The 19,428-nt window shown below is 33.2% G+C and overlaps 2 long non-coding RNA genes across 15 annotated transcripts; both read left to right on the forward strand.

Moving 5' to 3' along the window:
• The first annotated feature begins 5,123 nt into the window (after positions 1 to 5,123).
• LOC110910929 lies at positions 5,124 to 6,051 on the forward strand. Its single transcript, XR_002576590.2, has 3 exons — positions 5,124 to 5,228; positions 5,696 to 5,769; positions 5,941 to 6,051. It is a non-coding gene; the product is annotated as an uncharacterized LOC110910929 (long non-coding RNA).
• Positions 6,052 to 11,527: 5,476 nt separating this feature from the next.
• Positions 11,528 to 19,114, forward strand: LOC110912978. Of its 14 annotated transcripts, none has more exons than XR_004880366.1 (13): positions 11,528 to 11,805; positions 11,886 to 12,010; positions 12,608 to 12,660; positions 13,112 to 13,158; positions 13,244 to 13,288; positions 14,313 to 14,384; positions 14,493 to 14,938; positions 15,018 to 15,239; positions 15,773 to 16,312; positions 16,405 to 16,893; positions 16,988 to 17,052; positions 17,828 to 17,912; positions 18,196 to 19,114. It is a non-coding gene; the product is annotated as an uncharacterized LOC110912978 (long non-coding RNA). The 14 variants fall into 14 exon arrangements; XR_004880359.1 differs by having other exon boundaries at positions 16,210 to 16,312; positions 16,988 to 17,229; XR_004880360.1 differs by having other exon boundaries at positions 16,210 to 16,312; positions 16,988 to 17,108.
• The last annotated feature ends 314 nt before the right edge of the window (positions 19,115 to 19,428 follow it).

Raw genomic sequence — 19,428 nt, forward strand, 5'->3', positions numbered from 1 at the left:
TCTGAGTGTTGTAGTTGATCTTAAACGCTTCAAAGGATGAAGGAAGCGAAGTAATGATGAAATGAACAAGGAAACCATCACTGATTTCCATTTCCAGCCCCTTCAGCTTATTTGCCATGTCATTCATCATCATGATGTGCTCGCGAATGCCGCTCCTCCCATCATACTTAGTTGTCACCAGCTTGAGAATAAGAGTACTAGCGTGCGCCTTAGACGTCCCTTTGAACTGAGCCTCCACATGTTCCAAGTAGGTTTTAGCATCTTCAGAATCAGGAATAGCTCCCCTGATTGCATTGCTTATGGATTGCTTCATAAACATGAGAGACATGCGGTTACACCTAGTCCACTTTTCATGAGTTAACTGCTCAGCAGCAGTACTTTGAGTGGTAAGGTCCGCTGGCTTTTTCTCTCTTAGAGCATAATCGAAATCGAGCAATCCGAGAGTAAGCATGAGAGCATCCTTCCATGCAGCAAAGTTATCACCAGTCAAAGGTGGAATTCCGCAGTTGGGTGCTGATAGTGGAAATAAGATGAGCAAATTATGATACTAAGGAAAGAAAACTAATGTGATCTATGGGCACGTTAAACTAAGGCAGGCAAAATAATGACCATTTTACATAATGAAGCTGTGATAATGTCTATTACTAACATCAAAATAATAGACTTAACTAAAAATTCTACTTAAATGAAGACAAAACAGCTTTGGCCAGAAGTGTAATCATTTAAGCATATGTGCAAAGTGGTTGTAACAAATCAGCTTTGGCCAGAAATTGAAACAATCACTTTAGTTATGCACTTGCTAAGTATGCCATCTATGAAAGAATTAAATCAGCTTTGGCCAGATATTAAAACATTCATGCTTATGATGCACACTTAGCATAGCTTTCGTAATACTTGAATGATAAATAGATGTATCAAGTCAGCTTTGGCCAGAAATGATATATCAAAAGCTCATTCAAGTTAAGCTATTTCTGGTTTTGTAAAACATTACATTATCTGATTCTGATTAATTAACTAAGTAAATTACAAAACCATTCATTTAAAAAAAAAAATTCTTTAGTTCACATTTAAACAGCTTAAAATAATGAGATTGCGAGTCGCAACCACGATTTCGACTAATGACGTTATGGTTGCGAGTCGCAACTACGGTTTCGACTAGTCACGTTATGGTTGCGAGTCGCAACTACGGTTTCGACTAGTCACGTTATGGTTGCGAGTCGCAACCTCATGGTTGCGAGTGATGACATTCTGGTTGCGAGTAGCAACCTCATGATTGCGACTAATGACGTTATGGTTGCGAGTAGCAACCTCATGGTTGCGAGTCATGACGTTATGGTTGCGAGTCGTGACGTTATGGTTGCGAGTAGCAACCTCATGGTCTCGACTAATGACGTTATGGTTGCGAGTAGCAACCTCATGGTTGCGAGTAGCAACCTCATGGTTGCGAGTAGCAACCTCATGGTTTCGAGTAGCAACCTCGCTAACAGCTGTTAATTTGATATCATAACCGAAAATTCGAAATCTAAGGGATTAAAAGATATCCTTTCCTGTTTAAGCTGATCTAATTTTGTTAACAGATTTCGAAATTTCAATCTCTTTATCTTTTAACAGTTTTTCTAAAAATTTAGAGGACAAAATTAGATCAAAATCAGGAAAAACACTTAATAATCCAAATCATATTCCAAAACATAACAGAATATTCGAATTTTCACATAAACATGATGAACCCTAATCATAAAAAATAAAATCCTGGAACCCGAAACCTGAATTTTAATAATTTTACTAAACAGATTTCGGCTAAAATTATAATCCAGTTAATTCGGTGAACAAATAAATGACCTTTTCATCGAAAAAACAGAGATCTCGAGTCGCAAACTGATGAACTCGAAATCGGCTGTCATGTTCATACGGTTTCAAAAAATTCCGTTTTCCAAGTTTCAATCCCAGAATTATGGATACGAAAACAGAACTGACTAATCAACATATGCTCTGATACCACATGTTGGTTCAGTTCTGTTTGTGTATGAAGGAAAACAAATATAAATCATACCTGTCACAGCAGATAGAGCAGAGGAGAATCCAGTGAGGGAGTTCGACATGCCTGTCATCTTGATCTGGTTCCTCCTTAGGGTGCTGACTGATGATGGGAACTTAGAAACCGAAAAGGGTATCGGTTATGGAGAGGAGGCCGAAAACCTTATTGATGTTATGACTTATTGGGGTGTGAATTGTGAAACTGAGTAACCCTTAAACCTCCACCTTATTCTCCTTATATAAGCACCCAGGAGGAAACCTAATTAGTTACTAAGGGTAATATGGTCCATCAACAATTACCAACTAATTATTTAATAGGTTCTAATATATTTTGATCTCTATCATGTAAATGATTATAATGGCTATTGATTAAATATTATCACATAATATATTTAATCTTACATCGTTTTGATATATTCTCACTAATTTTTTTCAAATCATACAAGGTTTTCACTAATTTTTTTTTCCATTTCTACATAACCGAGTGGGTTCATATGAACCCACAAAATAGGGCTGGATCCGCCACTGCTTGCAAATACTTCAAATATTTCTCATGACTAATGGTTCAAATGTATGTAGTCTTTATTGATATGGCATTCTTATCTATTATTGTATGTGATATTTAGATTGTATTTAGTCTAGTTTTATGTTCAATATTGGCAACTCTTTGAAATGACTTATAAGAAAACGTAAGATTAAGTGATAATACAAGGGTAATTTGTATTGTTTTGGGGAACTTCTAAATGAAAAAAAAAGGCTTATATGGTAAGAGATAGGTTTGTGGTCCTTAGATGGTTTGGCCACTATATCTATCTAAATGGGTATTAAAAGGCGTGCTTAGGTGCAAGGCGTACTTAAGCACAGGCTTCATCGCTTCTGACATGATGGAGGTAACGGACATACAGGATGCACAATGGGCGCAAGTGAAAATGGCTTGAGGCAAAGTCATGGGACGTGCCTTTTGTAAATGAAAGATTTGTGCATCAAGATGTTGTATATATAGCTTTTTAGGTTATCATCATGTATAGAGGTTATCTAAAGCTAAGTTTTGGGACGTGATACTAGGAACCTTTGATAAATATAAACTTTTAATGTTATATAAGGTTCTTTGTTATGCTTTCCCCTTTTCACACCCCCTCCCATATGGAATTTTTTTATTGGCTCTACCATCTCGTCCACAAACACTCCAAAATCAAGCCTGTGATTCCTCTCGCGATGAGCCTACCCACACACTTTCACGCCCTCTTAGGGCGGTGTTTAATGCCCGGCACCTCAATGAGAGCATTAAGGGCATAACACATGGTCTAAGCACCTTGCGCATTGTGTACGTGAAGCGGTGTGCTTTTATGTTTTGTGCTTTTATGTTTTGTGCCTTGGCTTGGGATCCTATCGGCTAGGTGGATTTTAAGTTTTTTTTAAACCATGCTCTTTGGTAGTTCAAAAATATTTATTTAAAGTTTTATACACAAACTATAAAAATTATTCTAGACTCTCAAATTTCTCCATTAATCATCCTTACAATTTATAGTCTTATACCATTTCAAGAAATTCCATGTTTAATTTTATTAAACGTACATGATGATTATAGAATATCTATTTGATTCTCCCTTTATCAAAATTCAAAACCAATCCGAAACTTATTAAAATTCATACAAATAAAGGACGCAACTTACAGCTAAAAATAAGACCTTACTTTCACCCCTAGCCGTATTTCCAAACTTAGACAATCTATATCTTCCTACACTAATAAATGAAAATCTTTTTTGGACACATGTCACTTTGTGGTGTTTTCTCACATTATTTGCCTATTTATCTCTCATATTATATAATAATACTAATAATAATAATAATAATAATTATTATTATTATTATAATTTTAAACAAAAACAATAGATAAGAATAAATATATTTTTTTCTATAAATAATTTAAACACAAATTTAGATAGAAAGCGTTAACTATGTTTCAGCTAACATTGATTTTAAAAATAATAATCATCTAAAAATAATAATCATCTATTTCTTTTGTAGATTCTACAAAATAATAACTATTATTCTTTTAATGAGTATGTTTTAATATTTTGAACCTTTATATATTTTTTCATTTGGACACGTATCATTTTTTGGTACTTTTTATTAGGGCATGGATTCTATTAAGTTTGGATGATGTATCCTGAAATGTTGGCTGGATCACTTATCCTTAAATGATGGTACAGGGAGTCTGAGGATCAATGATCCTTATTATTATTACTTACGTTATCTAACAGTTGTTCCTATGTTTCTAATGTTTGTATGCAGGTTATGAACGATGTGGACTTAGTCTAAGCTGGAATCTCGGTGAATATGTTTTGAATAAAGCACGTGCACAATGTGGAGTAGCCGTTATGGACGATCGTGGGGGGCTTGCACTTTTTTCGTTTAGTTAGTTAGTTAGATATTTCTAATTATATTAAGGGGATGATGAGCTCATCAGAACAGAACTCACTACTCGCACACTTAGCAACATTCGAATACTCTCTTTATGAAACACACACTAGTGATTGCTTTTATTGAGCTCAATCATCATCCGAAGTTGTATTGAATTTTGCATTATTCTTTGTTCAATATAGTTGGTGATTGGTAGTTTCCATCACCCGATGTTTTTTATGCCGAAGGTCTTCTAAAGATCAAGGGTTTTTTCCTCGTATAAATCACTGTGTTCATTGCCATTATCATTGTTTAACACTTAAGCACTCTACCTCACTAATCAAATTTTGTTATATTATCCTTAACCGATGTTTGACCAAAACACTTTTTATTCAACACTATAACATACGCCATACATTTTATTGTAAAGATATATCTTTTTTATTATTTATTATGTAAAATTACATTTATGCAACCCGTGTAATACACGGGGTTCTAATCTATTATCTATATTAAAACAAAACACTTTGGTGCCACTTGGCATTATTTTAATCCTATTATTGCCACCTGTCAACTTAATATTCCTCACAATTCTTATTTGAGCGGCAATATACATCGATTGGAGAAGCTTCTCACATACGCTTCTTTTATAGTCTCTCTCTCTCATTATCTCATACTGGGATTAGGGTTTTTTTGTTTCCATTGTTCCTCTTCATCACATAATCCCTCATTCGCATTCTGTTTGGAGAAAACCTAGCCGCAGACCATGGATTCTCATCTTCATCTTTAAGGTATTCGATTTAGGGTTCCGATTGGGATTATGACGGTGACTCGGTTTATACTTAATATTATGACGGTGATCTCTCGATCTAAATCGACTGATATGGTAAATCAAATTTGTTTTTTGTAGATTTATATCTTAAATTTGTTTTTTGTAGATGTTTTTTTCAACAACCATCAGGTTTGTGTTTTTGAATCTGAGTATCCATGAGTTTTGGAACAATAATTACGATTTTTGAGGTCTAGGGTTTCAATATCCATAAGTTTTGTTGAATGTAATTAAAATACTACAGAATTATCCATGAGTTATGGTTACTGATTTGTAATTTACTATTTTGTTCTTGATTTTTATCATCTGAATCTGATTTGTATTTGAATATCTTGCTGGAAAATTGATTATTTGCCGGATGAAATATTGAATCTGTATTCGTGATGTTTTTACTTTTGTATTCATATTTAAGCTTTCATTTATGTGCAGTAAACTGAAAGAAAGGGGAACTCGCCAAATTTGAAGCCATCGACTGTGGAAAACCACTCGATGAAGCAACATAGGTAATGTTTTTACTTTTGTATTCATGTTTAAGCTTTCATTCAGTTTTTGCTTTTCAATTTGCTTTTAGATTTTTTTTTTTATTTCAGGTAATTTTTATTTTGGTTTTTGCTTTCGATTTGTTTATTATTTTGCAATGTGTAGAGACTTATTTGTTACTGGAAAATGGGTAGTTTTGGAGCGTTTTGGGCTTTTGTCAAACGTGTCAAGGCCGGTTAAGCCAGTCAGCACGTTAATTGAGGAGTTGCTTGTGCTGAAAATATACAAAATGGAGATTGCTGAAGGTATAAAAGATAACCCGATATATTTAGTTATTTTTTTACCTTTATATTAATTTTATAGATAACGTGTGACACGGGTCGGATCAAGCGTGCCGAAACAAATCAACCCAAAGAATTTGGTATTCATGGAAAAGAGGTTTTCGTTATCACTAAAAATCAGTTATTTCGTTTCGAAACCACTACGGGTGCACTAAATTGTGAGTTTTTGGCTTAATAAACATTCTTTAGGTATTGTTTTGGGACATAATTGATAAAGTTTATCTAGGGGAACATATTAAAAGAGTAACACTTTGGTCTGCTTAACTTTTTGTTGGGTTTTGATGTAACAAGTGGATGCACATGAGTAAACCTATTATCATGTGCTGCTTATATTTATTTGATGCAAATCATATTCTTATGCAAAACACTCACTTTATGGAAATGAATTGGTAGTCTGGCGAGCATCTTTGACTTCAGTTTTTTATAAAAAGTAATCATTTGGAGTTTTTGGTAAAAGTTTTTTCTTTGCAAATGAATCCTTAGTTTTTTATCTTCTTTGATGCAAAAACTATGCTAGAAAGACTGAGCAACAGAAGATTAGCATTTGTTGGTGATTCAATTGGAAGAAACCAATGGGAATCCCTTTTGTGTTTGTTATCAACTGCTGTAACAAACAAATCTTCAATATATGAAGTTAACAGGAGACTAATAACTAAACATACTGGTTTCTTGGTGTTTAAATTCGCTGAGTTTAATTGCACGATCGAGTATTACCGGGCCCCATACCTGGTCCTGCAGAGTCGACCGCCAGCTGGCTCACCAAAACAAGTGAGGACCACTTTGAAACTCGATAAAATGGATTGGGGCTCTGTGAAATGGAAAGGCGCGGATCTTATCGTGTTCAATAGCGGGCTTAGAAGTTATTTCACATGTGACTTTGCCCCATGCCAGTTCTTCTGTAGGAACCGTAACATATGATCTTAGGAACTTAATTTGAATAATTTATGAAATTATTTCATTTAACGGAAATATATGGTTTGTTGTAGGGAAGATTTGAAATTATTTCGTTATCTGGATCTTTCACACCATGCTACAGAACGGACAATCGAAGGTAAGATATGTTTTAGCGGCAAAACGTTTTACAATCGTATTCTTCTCTTCTCAGTTTCTTACTCTTGTGACACCAAATCAAATCAATCTTTGATTTAGTTAGATAGTAAGTCAGTTCTAAATTGTACATTAAAATCACATAATGCTATTTTAGGGAAACCAAATTCAAGTACTACAGAATATGTCAATGGAGAAGCAATCAGTGAACCAACGGAAAACGTAATCTCTGAACAACAACGGTCGGCAAAGATTCGTGATTTTTGTTTCGGTCTTCCATATGGTAAGTTTCTCTTTCTGTTGGTTCATTTTATAATTTTATAATATCGCGTGATGCTGTAATCAATATGATTTTTGTTTCGGTCTTCCATATGGTAAGATTTGATGGTTCTTTTAAGATCAAGCCGCTACAATTGTTTCTTCAAAGATCCAGCCACTATAATCAATCTTGTATGTATTTTCCTTTTGTTGATTCATATTCTGATTGTTAATTTGATATATCTTAGATCGTTCTTTCCGATTTCAAACCACAAATCGCTTCTTCACCTCTATACTCGCCAGTGTTGATTCTTCGTTTTGGATTCTCATGTCGTCGGTTTGATATCAAATTACTGATCTTTTCTATCTTTTTAGGTATGATTTTCGTCAATTATGTTTAGGCAGTGTTGCCGACCTTGGGCTCAGGTTGCTTCGGTGGTGGGTTACAAAATTCATCCCGTTTTGGATATAAGAGATTAACGACATTGTGTAAGCAAGATATCTGAATCGTTAATATAATCAGGTGGACAATTCTCTTGATTTCCCTTTTAATACCGGATTATAACATCTTTTATTGTAGCTTTAAAGAAGTATATTTTGATGAATTAATCAAGATTACCAAGAGCATTTTGAATCTTTTCTGAGTTTGTATATCTGTGATTATATAAAGAATGTTTGGAGTCATTTGAATAATGCAAAATGATAAAAAAAAAAAAAAAAAAAAAAAAAAAAACTAAATGTGGTGGTGTTCTACACTAAAATTAGTGGTGGGAATAAGCCTTGATAGTGATCTTATGGAATAGTAAGTTATCGGGTCACTTTTCGCTTTGAATTTAATGCTTTTTATTGGGATTTTTAAGATAAGATAAATCTGAACATTGTTGTTTTAGGATCCATACCATGGACTGGGTCGCACTATGGGGCTTCTTTCAAAATAATCATTGTTTATTTTATAACAAATTGCTTTGAAGGCAAACTAACCACAATGACTTCTTATGAAGGCGCTTCATATTTGGAGGTCTACACTCTACAACGAAGAATTTATTAAGTTTGATGTATCTTTGAAGCAAGGTGATTGTCTACACTCTACAACATTTATTAAGTAATAAGTTTCTATTTGTAAGAATTTTTATCGGCTTTTGGTAAAGTATAATATATATTTTTGTACAGCAAGCTTCCACTCTCTATCGTATTACTTGAGGATAGTGATGGGCCGTGGGACATAGTGAAAGAATTTGACGATAATATCCCTGATCGCAACTGAGATATCGTAACTTCTAATGTTATTTTTTAGTATCTATAGTGTGCTACTAAGATATTGTAACTTCTGATGTTATTCTATTTGTTGTCTTAGTTTGTCAATTTCACAGAAATCATGTCAAATAATGTAGCTGCAATACTACGAAAAGAGACCGAATTTGCTCTTTTAGCATTTATGGAAATCCCTTCTAATATAAAGCAACAATTGACAACCAGGTACACATTTGACAGTCAGAACATTTACCGTTTTGGCTCAAGTCCATTCTGACCCGTTACTCATTGGCCCATTTTACTGCACGTAAAAAAAAAATTCTAATTCATACAGTTCTTTCAAAGTACTTTGCATTAACACGGTTCTTGGTTAAATTCGAGGTGTGATGATTTTTTTTCTTTTTTTTTTTTGGATCTTATTCAGCAATGCCCAATTTTGGTTACTAATATCAAAGACATGGCCTTTGGTTGTTGACATCAGGTACTGTTCTTTTGTCGTATTTTACTTCAAACAAACCTCAAATTTTGCCGCGTGTGGTAGTTAAGTTTGTTGGTTTTTTGGTATCTTGCAGACATGTTACGTGTGCGGAGAAACACTTAATCGGAGTTCAATCCAAACTATAATATAGCTTTACTAAGCATTGATTGGTTCTCTTTCAGTTAAACAAATTCATTTTTATTTGTGTTAATTCTTCTTATATAAACCTTGGTTGTGCAACTAATGCTTTAGGGGACCATTATGTGACAATAGAACAAATAACACCTGTTGTAGTTTCTTCTAAACCACTTTTCCCGCTTGATGTTTGTATATACTGTTTCCATTTCATGTCTTTTTTAGTAATTTTGTCCATATGTATTTTAGTAATTTTGTTTGTGAAACTTTTTTTTTTCTTTTCTGATTTTCCTATTAAAGGAGTTGTAACCCACCATAAGCAAACAAAAACCAATATGTAAACGATACCAAACATGTAGAGTTCAATTATCTTCTTTCGACTACAGAAATATTCTTCTTTTGACTTTATAATAGATTCGATTAAAGCAAGTCATTTACATATAATATTAATGACCGTAAAAATAGTGTGTTTTATTTTACCTTTCAGATACGTTGGGACGTGTGTGTAAGAGCCGAACGGTATTTGTATTGTTTGTTTAATTAGATCGTAAAAATAGTGCGTTGGTTTTCTAACTTCGTTTGACATTACGTACCCGTTGGTAGAGGGATGGATTTCGTTACTTGAACGTTTATTTCTTTCAAAGAATTATTTCAACAATTTTAAGTTATGTATTTGTGTGTTAGTCCACCCGCGAAATTCGCGGGATCTTAAACTAGTCTAGTCTATACTATATAATAAAAGAAACCTGTTTTGGGACACTTGTCATTCTCTCATTTAATTGATTAAAATTATTAATAATACTAATAATAATAATATTTAATCTAAATTAATACAAATTTTTATTATTATAATATTTAATCAAATTTAAAATCTAATCTAATACAAATTTTTATTATCAACAATATTTAATCAAATCTAATAAATCAAATGGAAGACACATGTCACCTTTGGAGTGATCTCCATAGAGTTTTCTGGCCTAAAATATATTTGTTCTCATTTATCTCTATTTAATTTTTAAAATTTAAATAAATATAATAAGTATTTCTCCTTTATCTATACTTGATTTTTATAAATTAATTAAATATGATAAGTATCCATTTTAAAAGTTTACTTTTAAAATAAAATTTGTTTTTTCAAACATTCTATTTTAATGTTCCTGTATTCGTTTATCAAAATTTTTTTCAAAACTAATAATATGAAGGTAAATATATTATCTTTGATTTAAAAGTACGTTGCCATGCATATTAATTTTTTGTTAAAATGTGTTTTTTCAAATATTAATATGGGGTAAATAATTTGTTTTTCTTTTTATTTTAAAAGTATGTTACCTTTTATTTTTTATCCAAACTTTATATATTATATTATTTAAAAGTTTACCCATCTTCGTTTTTTTGGACAACATTCCATTTTAAGAAACTCCGTATTTGAAACAACATAAATAAGAGGCTGTTTGTTTACCTCTTAATGGGACTTTTAATGGTTCAAATCTCTTACTGGTTCAACACTTGATGGTTCAGACTATTTGTTTCGCGAGCAAATGTCTGAATGGTTCAGACATTTGCCTCTGAATGGTTAAGCACTTTACTGAGTCTGAATGGTTAAGACCTCTAATTTGAGTTTGTCAGACATTTGCCTCTGAACGGTTAAACATTATAATGGCTCTTAATGGTTCAGACCTCTTACTGGTTCAGACATCTTACTGGTTCAGCACTTAATGGTTCAGAGCTCTTACTGATTCAACACTTAACCATTCAGATGTTACCAAACAGCCCCTAAGTTGTTTATATGTTGTTAGTAACTCTTTCTAACCCTGTCACATTTTAATTAAGATTGTATTATTAATTTTGTGATTAAACTAGGATTCCAATACGTCTTAATCCTCTCATATTATATTAAATAAGTGGTACATCAAAGTTTATTTTTTAAGCATATCATAACGACTATATGTGTAATACACGGGTTTATTTAACCCGTACAATGCAATACACGAAGTTTTTAAATATATAACTTTTTATTGTTTCGTATATAAAACAACATTTATCCAGCCCCGTGTAATACACGGGGTTATAACCTAGTATATATATAAACATGATAAATAGGGCTGATGTGTCATGATATAAGGGCTTGGAAAATGATGTGGCATCACCATAGGCACTCTAGAATTTGGTTTTGGCTCCAAAATTTCGGGTCTTTTTTTCTTTACATTTATGCACAAGGGATCCGGATTTTGACCCGGGTATATATTGTTTCTAAACTCACGGCTTCTTCCCCACCACACAAACCCTAATTTCATTTTCAATTAGATTCCTCTGCCGTTTCTTCTCTACCTCTCTATTACGTTTGTGTGAATAAGTGGTAATGGTACTTCCTTACAAACCCTAATTTTTATCTCAGCGTTCTTCTGTCTGTCGTTCATTCCTATTCGCAAGGAATCAAGACTTCAAAATCACCAAGAACCGCATCAACAATCAACATAATATGGTATCTTCAGTGATTCTTGCTTCCATCACTAAGACAAGAATTTTTCCATCACCGATTAACCGGTCAGGTACTTATAACCCTGTACTGCACTCACTCTCTCTGTCTATAATCTACAACACTGCTTGCTTATCGATAGTCGATTTTTAGGTACATATATTCGTATCACGATCCAGTTCGAAGCGATTATGATCAAATATTGTGTGATTCCAGCAAGAATTTGTTCTTCACTGGCGAATCGGCTATGGATATCTTTACAACCCACGTTTGAAGAGGTCTGTGTACCCCTTTATCCATAATTTTGTTCCTAATTTAGGTTTTAGCTTCCCTCATCAGCTAAATAATAGTTTGTAGGGTTAGAATTTTGAAATCTGAAGAGAATATAAAACATTAAGCCGTATTTTTTTTACCAGTAGCTAGGGTTTTAGGTGTAAGTATGAAGAAATCGGCATACCGTGATTGCTAAGTAGGTTTTGAGTGTTCTCTCGGCTTAAAATTACATTCTAGGGTTAGAATTTTCAAATCTGAAGAAGATACAATGTTTTAAGCTCTATTTTTCATCTGTCGTTAGGGTTTGGGGTGTAATTATGAAGAAATTGGCATATATTGGTTACTAATTCAGGTTATAGTTACTCTATCTGCTCAAAGTTAGTTTCTAGGGTTGGAATTTTGAAAGGTAAAGACGGTGTAAGACATTAATCACTATTTTTCATTCGTTGAAATCGTTGTTAGTGTGATTACTAATTTGTTGATAACAAAACAAGCATTTGTTGGGTGATTTGTATCGTAAATTTGAAAACCTTGATATGAGAATGGAATAAATGTAATACGATTAGTGTTAGCTAATTTTAAGTCTTTAAATTTTGTGACAGGCGGAGGGATTATATCACTAGAGAACTTATTGGATTTTATCAAGAATTTCCAAGTACTCTTTTTCTTTCTCTCTTGGGATTCAATTATATATGAATAAATTTATTTTTTTCTGAGTGGGTTGTGGCCGGGTTGAGTAATACGTCAAACGGGTCAATTTGAAGAGAAAAAGATAGTACGAGTTTTGATGGTTGGGTTGACTTCGTTTCCCTTTTAGCTGAAATTTTTAACTCCATCACTAGGGATTGTTGCATAAGTAAACGGGTTGAAATTGTGAAGATATAAGGTGTTTACAAATAATTTTATTATGGGAACACTTAATATTGTCATGTGACAATTGCAAATGTCTGGCCCCTGCTAATCTGATTTCTTTTTGTTAAGAACATTATGCCACCTCATGGTTTTTTTTTCATCACTAACTTTTTCGGTAATTTTATATAAGTTCATATGACACTTAATACTAATAGTTTTTGTGCTATTCATGGGTTAATCTTGGCTCCTTGTAGCATCTCAAGGCATATAACTTTACATAATGACAACGTTATATGGAAAAGTACGTTTTAATTGCTTATATATTATAAGGATTTTTTGTTATATTGAAATAAATAATTTTTAAGTCTACTTTTATATTGTTGCAGCTGGGGTGCTTATGGTGTCTTGCCTACGCTCACTTGTAGTGTCAGGTATTTTTTTAAATCCTTATTTATTTGTTGTTAATTGTTTTATTGATTAATGGAACTGAACATATTAGGTGATATTGATTGGTCTTTGTGTTTTGAAAAATATTGTCAACTTGCTGATATCAATCATTCAAATGTGTGTTCTATAATTCTAATCATCAATCGTTCATAGTTTAGAAGGTTTAATATGCATAATGAACACTTAATAGCGTTTACTTTTGTTGGATGTGATAGATATTGGGTCCATATTTTTTAGATAAATTTGGAAAGAGCACCGGATGATTAGCTAAAGTTTAGACTTTCCAACTTTCCAGCATCCAAATGACCCGTCGTGTGATTTTCGTTTTGCAATTCTTTATGTTGGAATTGTTTTAGTACTAGGAGCTTGCAAGATGGGTGGGTTGGGCGCATTATGTAAGGGCGAGTTTAGTACGTGTCAAACGGGCCATTTGGTACACATTTTGCAGCTCTTTGTAGTCATAGCCACCTCATCCTTCATATTGCATATGTATTTCATGATGATGATTTGGTTTATAATGCTTAATATATAGCATATGTAGTGCCGATTTAGTTTAGGAGCTGCATTATGTTTCCTTAAATATCCCCCCCCCCCTAACCAGATTCAAACACAAGAAATGACTAACATTCATCCCAAATTATCTTATATCTATTATATATAATAAACGTGTTATTTTTTGCTGATGTGTCAAGCTAGGAGGCCTCTAAATTTTGCTTTTTGGCGGGAAAATCCCGTCTGCTTTTTTCCTTAATTTTGAAGCCCCGAATTAGTATACCCGACCCACTAAAGATGCATCGGATCAATTGGTTAGCCGGCTGTCCTATATGTATGAAAAGAAAAAAAAGGACATACTAGAGAATAGAGTATAAAAGGTTTAAAGTTTTGTAGGATATGTGTTACACAGTAATAATTTTGATTTAATTTGAGTCAGTAGTAAAGGGAAATTATGTTTCAAACTTTCAATATTGTGCTAAATTGCTATTTCTTTCTTCTTTTTTTTTTGCACAGTTAAGTGATCCTCCTGTTGAAGATGCATCAGATCAATTGGTTAGCCGGCTGTCCTATTTATTCTCAAACGAGGTAGTTTTTTTATGTAATGAAACATCATTCTACGCTTTTCTATGCATTATTTGTACTTCTTAATATTTTATTTCTTTTCGTCATTTTGGTTCTTGATCCTGTCAACAGATCTATTCCATATGTCATCGAATGAGCGGTCAAATTCGAGCAGCTTTACATAGAGCGGGTTCCCTCAACGGTTTCATCCCCATTTCAGTGATGCCCATTTTTTATTCAAAGATATCTTACTGTGTAAGAGCATAACACCTGAAACTGCTCAAAACCATTGGAAGTAATGTCGATAATCAGGGATGCTGCCACGAGGTTATCTGAACCTGTACTCATTTCTAATGAGTTTATGTCGTTGAAAAGAACAAGTCCATACCCTCCTGATGTCTTGGAATCTATGGAAGTTGACTTTGATAAAAAACTTATGTTAAATTTCTTCGTATGCCATATTTGGTTGAAAAGGTTGTTGAGCCTTTGACTCTAGATGTTTCGGCAAACACGTATTACATAGACGCCATTGCTAGAGAACTTGGAGCTGCAGATGCTTCTATGGTTTCGCTCTCCAGGTATGCCAAACAACTATTATATGCATATTATTTCAGTATGCTAAATATATTTCATTTCAGTATGCTTTTGTATATCCAGGTGCATTGGAAAATCTTCTTCTGAAACAAGGTTGTATTCTCATGCTCCGAATTCATACAAGTGGGATAAAGAAAATTTTAAAGATGGGTCGTATTTAAATGCGAGGGCAAGTTATTTATCTGGTCAGAATGTATACGGTGATGCAATTTTGGCTACTATTGGATACTTGTGGAAGTCTTGTGATCTTTTCCTTGAAGACGTATCTCCCCGCACATATTATAGGTTCTTATTCCCTATGTAGATAATATCTCTGAAATATATTGGTCACCTGGTGAGATATCGGTGCAAAATATCGGTACCGATATTATCGGCGATATTGACCGATATCGGACCAATATCTCAACGGTTTTCCCGATATCAATACCTTTCTTCTTAGTTCTACCATTCGTCTTTCTTCTTATTGCTGCTATTAGTGTTTTAAGTCTTAATTGTTAATTGTTAGTGTTTTAAGTCTTAATCAGTTCCTGCTTGCTACAATTGTTAGTGTTGCAAGTTGCAAAAGGTTAATTTGTTAATGGCAGGAGAGTATACTGAATTGTTAGTGTTAAGTTGCTATATATATAAATTCAACATGATATCCAATTTTTTACCGCATTACTGCTTAGCTTATTCATCATTCTTTTGCTTTTGGACTACTTTCTGTTGCTGTTTCAACCATCTAATATGAATGGGTCAATCCATTTCATAAGCTGCTCATTTTGGATTTCTATTTTAATTGCATCAGATCTTGAAGTTGGTTATCTTTTAACGTTCAGGTTACTTATGAATAAGTTACCCGCTGGTATATATAAGTTATCACGTGAAGTAGTACTTGCAGCTGAATTGCCTCCAAAATTTGGTACCCAGAGTAATTGGAGGGGTTTATTTCCAAGGGATATTCTCTGCACATTCTTATATATTTTATTATTAAATAATATGTTAGATCTGATTATAATAATATTATTTTTAGAGTAAAGTACATGGATGGCACCTATGGTTTACCAAAATATTGGATTTGGTCCTTAGAAAGTACACAGATGGTCCCTGTGGTTTACACTTTGTAATGGGTTCATCTAGGCCAAAATTCTATGGATAGCGACTAGAAGTATCTCTTCCCTGTTATGTGTTTATACCGATACAATTAGTTATGCCATGAGTTCATCTAGGCCAAAATTCAATTGGAAAATTCAGACAAGTTGGTCTGGTGATGTAGGTGTAGATGAGACTGGTGTGGAGCCCAATGAAATCGACCTGGTTATGACTCAAAATGACTGTCAAGATCAAAGGTCGTTAAGGCTTTTTAAATGCTGCAAATGGTGACATTATATCTCTAAATATTGGCTAAAAGTTGTTTATGTGCACTGAACTTTTCACCCAACATGACTCATTTTTTTTCCGTTTTTTGTAGGTCAACGGAGATGTTAAGGTCATTTTATTCTCATACGTGTCAAGGGAAACATGGGAATTTAGAAGTTAACCGTGAAGGCATCTACTTACAACATGACAAAGATTAGTGATCGGGAGTCATTTATGTTCCTTAGTTACTAATTTTTAGTTCGATCATATCTCTTGCTATCTCTTATCCTACTCATGATATCGTATGACATTGTAGACTGGGAGACCAATTGTGTATGGGTTGGGCCGCAAAAGGGAGAGTATGGAGTTAGAAGAAATGTTGAAATATGAACTTAAGCTCAAAATAGCTCTTTCTGGCTGCCCCACTCTCAATGATATATGGATATATTTTTTCAGAGGGCTGTAGAACTTTTCTTCTTTTTGTGGTAGTGAAAATAATCAATTTCTGTATTAGGTTTATGGCGTTGCAGTTATATTTTTGCTGAAAGGAGTTGCTATTTGAGAGACTAAAAAGGAAGCAATCACGTACCAATGTATTGAGGTAAAGTTTTCCTTTTTTTCATATCAGTTTCAGTTATAGTATTTTTTAAGAAAGCTTGCAAAGGGGCTCAAGAACTTTTCTTCTTTCGTTGTAGTGACTGTCCTCAAGTAAATGATCAATATTATTGAGAGACGCATGGGGACTAGATAAAATTGTGAGGTTATTCTTTTGACTTAAAAGAGAAAACTAGGGATGGGAATTTGACCCATTCTAAGGTAACGTGATCAAATGCGTTGAAGAATCGCAAAGATGAAAGTCTGATCAAATGAGATTAGAACCGGTCAAAACTTATAAATTGTGATTAGTTAAGATTATAACGGGTCAAAACTTATAAAGGTGAGAATTTAGTTAACTTGAATAATAGTCACGATGATCTTAATGTGATCTTGATGTTAAAGGAGTTTCTATGAATATGTAGAATAATAAAACTGAAATTTTAAAATTTAAATAATGAAAATAAGCAATTACACAATACATATTGACCTGTACCCATGGTTGTAAGTTTTCATGGCAATTACCTATTTCAATGATGTTGTTGTAGTCGGTTTGTTTTTAGAAAGATATGATATGGAGAGACATGGAAGACCTTCAAAAGCTATACCACGTCTGTTGTGCTTTTATTAAATATCTAAATTTAATCAATGTTTCTGTGTTTACTTATTAGTTAATTTATCACTCTGTAAGTCATAAAAGGTAAAGTTATGATTCGGGTTGAGACACTTTGTGCCAACTTCTTAACTATCTATAGTTAGGTTTATCCATATTTAAACTAGCCTTTACTTTTATGTCTATACAGGTCATCATATGCCTAGGGTATTGTTACAATTGCAAGTTGTATTTGTGTATCCGTAGATTAGAAGAAAATGTTCTGGTGTCTATTAATTGTTCTTTGCTTTTATATTTATTAATACTTTTCTTATCATCTTCTTTTCAGGGTGTGCTTATGTCTCCAGTTAATTTCATGCTTACAACAAGTTCATTAATTATGACATTGAACAGGTCGTCTCCTTCAAGGAAAGGTTCGGTAGTCTTAATTTTATACAACTTTTTTTAAAACAATATATCAATATTTGTTTTCCCTTAAAAACCGTGAATACAAAAATAATTACACTTTTTTTTTGCAACTGTTTTGCTAAAAATGCTGATGATGCTTCGTCAAGCCGTCATTAATGGTTCATCCATGATAAGCTGTATGCATATGATGATTTTGTTAATACATGTTTTAACAAAATTGCATACTATTAATAACTATACATTTTGCTTTTAATTGAAAGTCATATCCACCTGTTTATCATCATATAGGTATGTCATGTACTTGGATATCATATAGATACGTCATGTGCTTGGAGATTATTCAAGGGTACACTCAAATTACTTATTTACTTATGTTCCTTAAACACATGGTCTTTACCAAATTGGAGGGATGTTTACTTTCATTTCACATGTATGCATGTAACGACTTCAAAAATACTTTTTGCCCGTCTAACCCGTTCAATTCTTTACAACTTTTTTATGCTATTCTTGTGAAAATTTTCTATTTTACTGATTTATATAGATGAGTTCAAGGGATAAGAACATCTGGTTTCATTAAATGGTTATTGAATAGGTGAAGAATATTCTTCATAAAACTGTCATCTTAGTATTGTTGGTTGTGGTTTAAGGGACTAAGATGGCTTACAACTTTGGCGGATTTGAGAATTGATATCCACATATATATATTTAGAATAAGGAACTTTAGAGCAATTAGTATGACATGTAAAATAGGATTTAGTAAAAAAAAGTATCTTTTGTCTGCATAAATATTACTATTTTTGTGCGTGCGGCTGATGCTGGACCGCCTTGACAACCAAAGTCGTGATCTTTAATGGATCATAAGCAGTTAACAAGTTTGCCTAAATTTTGAAAACTTTATAACTCTTCTTATAGCGGTGACATTAATGTCAAAATAGCTCTTTCTGGCTGCCCCACTCTCAATGATATATGGGTATCACTTTGTTTATGATTTATTAAGCGACTTCAAGGATATCGAATTTTAGGTGTCTGTTAAATCAAAGAGGACTTGCATCTATAACGTTGGATGTGGTAGGGCGTGCTACACCAACTGGACTGAGCTCATGTTACTTTTAGTAAATTGTAAATGTAACATTATTTGTCTTTTTCTTGATGTTTTTGTACACGACTTATAACATACCTAATGATACAATCCACTTTGTTACTAATTTATGCAATGTCACTTTATTTGCATTACTTTTATTGATACATGTATGATTAATTTAATTTAAATTTTCCTACCCAGGTGGGCCACCCGGGTGATAACCTAGCACGAAGGGTTATCAAATCAGATTGAATCATTGTATAAATATCCTCACAAATTTAATAAAAAAAATCCTTGTAATAAAATTAATAAAATATTAATATCCTTAAAAATAGAGCGACCCGGGGTACCACGGGTTATAACCTAGTTATAAATAAAACCAACTAGGGTTAACTCCCCGGCGCGTTGCAGCCGAGGGCTTACATATTAAACACAATAGA

Source organism: Helianthus annuus, chromosome 15 (genome assembly GCF_002127325.2).
Source record: "Helianthus annuus cultivar XRQ/B chromosome 15, HanXRQr2.0-SUNRISE, whole genome shotgun sequence".
NCBI lineage: Eukaryota > Viridiplantae > Streptophyta > Magnoliopsida > Asterales > Asteraceae > Helianthus > Helianthus annuus.